Below are 5,241 nucleotides of genomic sequence, written 5' to 3' on the forward strand. Positions count from 1 at the left end.
TCTTCATTTCTGGCTCAGATTCCCACGTAGCTTCTCCGAATGATTAAGCCATTTGACCTTCACTAGCTCCACTAGTTTGTTTCGAAGCTTTTTCTCCTGTCTGACTAAGATTTGCACTAGTCTTTCTTCATAAGACAGGTTCGGAGTGGGCTGCAGCGGTTCAAAGTTCAAGACATGCGAAAGATTCGCCATATACTTCCTCAGCATAGAGACGTGGAATACGTTGTGTACTTCGGCCAGATTCTGCGGAAGAGCAACACGATAAGCTAACGTCGCAACTCTGTCGAGGATCTCAAATGGTCCGATGAATCTCGGACTGGGCTTTCTTTTCTTCCCTAATCGCATGAAACCTTTCATAGGTGCTATCTTCACGAAGACATGGTCTCCAACGGCAAACTCTAGATCCCTCCTCCTTTTATCCGGATAACTCTTCTGTCGACTCTGAGCAGTCCTCATCCTATCAAGGATCTTGACTACTACGTCGGTATTCTGCTGAATAATCTCCAGACCCAATATTTATCTTTCCCCTACTTCATCCCAATGAATAGGCGATCTACACTACGACCGTACAGTGCTTCATATGGAGCCATACCTATAGATAACTGAAAACTGTTGTTATAGGTAAACTCTACCAAAGGCAACATAGACTCCCAACTCCTCGAGAAATCGATAACACAAGCACGGAGAAGATCCTCCAAAATCTGGATAACTCTCTCTGACTGACCATCCGTCTGAGGGTGTAAAGCTGTGCTAAACAACAACTTCGTACCCATAGTTGAATGCAGACTCTTCCAAAAGGAGGAAGTGAATCTAGAATCTCGGTCTGACACTATCGAAAAGGGAATACCATTAAGTCTGAGTATCTCTTAGATATACAACTCTGCATACTGAATCATGGTGAAAGTCGTCATAATAGGAAAGAAGTGCGCTGATTTGGTAAGACTGTAGAACCCGTAATTAGACTGCGTATAAGTCATGCATAATTCTAGTATTTTAAATTAAATTGACTTCATTACATGAGTATTTAAATGCTTTCTTTGAAGTTAATTACTTTATCCAGTAGTTTAGATTTTTTTCTTTTCAGTTAATTCAGTGAGGCCGGACCGGAGTTGGAGTAGCGAGATAAAAATTTAATAATAAGAAAATGTTCCTAGGCTTAATTTAAGATAAAGAATAAATTATTTTAAGGTAAAAAGATGTTTAGAGATTTATTTAAGTAATTGAAGTTAAATAGTAAATAAATTCTTTTATGTCCCATAATTAATTTAAAAGCCTAAATTTAACAATTTAGATAAGTTAATCTAGGCCTATTTTATTTAAGAAATGTACAACCTAGCATGTTAGTAAATTATTAGTCATGCCATGCAAAATGATTATCCTAAATTAAACTAATAATTCACTAAGATATATATAACTATTAGTGTTAAAGCCTTAAGAATTTAAAAACACAAATCAACCATCACACCTTGCATTCTAGAAGCAACCTTCGGCCACCACCTAACCCATCAACTCCATGATTCACGTTCAGCTTGAAGGAAAAGAATAGATTGATTTGCAATCAAACTCCTTGGTTGCACCTCCCATCTATATACACTCCTTGATTTCCTTTATTTTCCATTATGAGCATCCACCTCCATTCCTTAGTATCTCCTTCCCTCCCTACATTCGAGAATCATGTGGGAGCCAGCAGCAAAATCGTGAATTCCTAAGGGAAGAAATAATTCCTTTCTTTGACAATCAACCTCCTCGCATGCAACTTCCATCTAAATACATTCTTGACACATTTAACTAGCAAACCTCCACCCCCTTCATCTCCTTAGCATCCTCTCCACCAAACCTTCGAAATTCCAGAGGTAACCAGCAGAAAATCGTGAGTCAGTAGCAGCAGAATAATCAAGTAAGCTAGAAAGAAACAAAACTCCGTCTCCGCCGTGCCGCGTCGTGTTACTTGTGTTTTCTTCAAAACAAAATATCCAGGCATGTCTATACTTTTTCTAAACCTCAATCAAGTCTTATCAGCATATTTTTAGCATTTCATGATCATCATTTCATAGAAAAACCGAAATCTATCAAGAGTTTCAGAAAAAAATTCAATGTGTAGAATTTTCGAGTTTCATGTGCAGTTCACGGCTTTGTTTGTTTTTGTGCATTCAGGTGGTTGGCTCGACTCCAGGCTCACCAAGCTATATCTAGACACTTACTAGGGTGTGTCAAGACCGTGATGGTCCATTCAAACCAGCCCCAAGAATGTTAGAAACCCGAAATGACACCAGCTTTCCTCCACTGCCATATTGTGTCTCGAAATTTCGGTTCCTGCTGTCATGGGAAAGAATCCGATCATGGCTGCCCTAGGGGCCTATAGCCATGGTTAGATCGCTTCCCTAGCATGTCTAAGACGTGACTAAGTCACCCTTTTGGTGGCTTGGTCCGAGGTGCATCGGTTTTAAAATAAAATGCAAGAACAGACCTCCCCTCTCGGCCCCTTTGATTCTGTGACAGCACATGTGTTTCGAGTTTTTGGTGGATTGGTATGGATATTGGTTGGCCTATGGCTCATAGCCACGGTTCATACCCTACCACTGGATGTCTAGATCGTGCCATGGTCAATCGAATGGCCACTGGAACGACGCGAGACAACCAACGAAGCAAGAACAACCCCTCCCCTCTCGGCCTTCAGTTTTTGACAGCAAGTGTGTTCGTTTTGTTGAGGCGTGGTGTGATTCTTGGTTGGCCTAGGGCCATTAGCCACGGTTTACACCTTGCCCCTAGATGTCTAGATCGCGCCATGGTCAATGAAATGGCCATTGGAATGACACGAGACAACAAGCGAAGCCAAACTCCCTACGTGCGCAGAATTTCCTTCTCGGCTAGGTGTGTAGTCCCGTTTCTGGTGTGGTGCGAATTGTGGCTGGTTTTGTGCCCTTAGCTATGGTTCAAATCATTCCATGAGATGTTGGTAAGAGTCTCTGGTCGGTGGTTCACGCCCCTAATGGCCGATAGTCTCGAAACCAACGCAAATCTTGTAATTGCGCAGCTGCTGGAAATTTACAGCAAGTTGCTGTGACTGTGCGAAGGCTCGTTCGAGTTCTTGGTTGGCTTTTAGCCTATGGCCTTGGACTGGACAGTGCCTCATCGAGTTAGGAAGGTCACGTTTTTGACCGTTCGTGATTCGGATCATTTTTGAGGTCGTACGAGAATTTACGGTGCGATGTGCCAAATTGACTCTCGAAAGAGCGTTTCTTGTTTTGGCCTCCATTTCACCTAGGTTTCGACCCTCATAATTTTAGGAGCATAAATTCATAATTTTAAGTGTATTTTAATCATGATGTCACGTTGGTTCAGTGTTGGTTCAAAGTCATGATTAAAGTACGAGGTCGTTAGACGTTTCTGCCGCATTTTCAAAAATTTAATTGCATAAGTTTGCCCAAGAAAATCCATTGCATATTTTCATGGAATATTTAGGTTGCGGCGAGCCTGGGGACGATCCAATCCAGTTGGTAACATATACAGGAATTTTCATTATGCCAATTAATTACTTTACGTGCATTAAATAGAAAATGATTATTTTTGAGATTTATGCGATATGGCTTGTGGTTCATTCACAATGTGGGAGTATTATTTTATACGGTCGCCAATGACCGCTCAGTTCAGTTTGGTACCACCCGGTCGCCAGTGACTGGCCAGCTCAGTTCAGTTTCAGACTCCCCGGTAGCCAGTTAGCGATCAGTTCAGCTTAGTGCAGTGGCCACAGGCGTAAAACATAATCTCAACCGAACATTTTTACACGTTATTTCATTACAGGGCTCCAAGGAGAAAATATTTTTACTGTGATTTTGAGTTCAGTTATGCACGTATTATAATTGCTCAGTACAGATTATTTTCAGCATGTCTCATGACATGATATTTTATCCCATGCACATTTTACTTCAGTTTTTACTCGTTACCTGCGATATTTGCATGCTGAGTCTTTAGGCTCACTGGACTTGATTGTTGTAGGTACTGATGAGGCCAGGGCCGAGGGCAGGGACCAGTGAGCTAGCTTGGGTCGGCAGTAGTGGCACCCGAGGACCTCAGTGCAGCAGTTGTTATTTTATTCCGCAAACAATTTTTATCAGTCATTGGATAATTTTCAAATTGTTATTGTTGGCGAAACTTTATTTTCTTCCGCTGCTATTATTTTAAACTTTGAACTGGGTTTATCAGTTGATTTTATGAATGAGACCATTTAAGTTCTTTTAAAATGAAAATTTTAATTTTTCCGCAAAGTTTCAAGTAAATATTTTTGGGCCTTTACAAAGACGATCAACAATCACCCAGATATCATTTGACCCTCTGACTGACTTCGGCAAACCGACAACAAAGTCCATGTTAACATTCTCCTACTTCCACTCGGGAATAGGAAGAGGCTTCAGCATGCCTGCTGGTCTCTGATGTTCCGCTTTCACTAGATGACACGTCAGACACTTGGATACAAAACGTCTGATATGTTTCTTCATCCCGGGCCACCAATACAACAACTGCAGATCTTTGTACATCTTCGTACTCCCAGGATGAATAGAGTACGGCGATATATGGGCCTCAGATAAAATATCTGCTCGAATAGAACCGCCGCTAGGAACCCACATTTTCTCTCGATATCTCACAATACCGTCGCTAACTGTATACAAAATACTGCCCTTGGTCTCATCTCTCTGCCTCTACTTCGCCAACTGCTCATCTGCGGGATGTCCACTGCGAATACAGTCTAGAAGAGAAGACTGAATCGTTAGAGTAGATAGACGGGGAACTCTACCTCGAGGATATGTCTCTAGATCAAACCTCTGCATCTCAAACTGAAGGGGTCTCGGAATCACCAAATGAGCCATCACTGCGACTTTCCTACTCAACGCATCCGCAACTACATTAGCTTTGCCAGGGCGGTAGCTAATGTCACAGTCATAGTCTTCACTAGCTCCAACCAACGCCTCTAACGCATATTCAACTCTTTCTGCGTAAAGAAGTACTTGAGGCTCTTATAGTCGGTAAAGATCTGGCACTTCTCTCAATACAAATAATGCCTCCACATCATCAAGTCAAATACTACGACTGCCAGCTCTAGATCATGGGTAGTGTAATTCTTCTCATGGATCTTCAACTGACGAGAAGCATATGCTATCACCTTCCCATGCTGCACCAACACTGCGCCTAAACCGAGCTTCAAAGCATCGGTATACAAAACAAAATCTCCGGGCTCTGACGGCA

This window comes from Primulina eburnea, unplaced genomic scaffold, assembly GCF_022965805.1.
Source record: "Primulina eburnea isolate SZY01 unplaced genomic scaffold, ASM2296580v1 ctg857_ERROPOS3498143, whole genome shotgun sequence".
Classification (NCBI taxonomy): domain Eukaryota; kingdom Viridiplantae; phylum Streptophyta; class Magnoliopsida; order Lamiales; family Gesneriaceae; genus Primulina; species Primulina eburnea.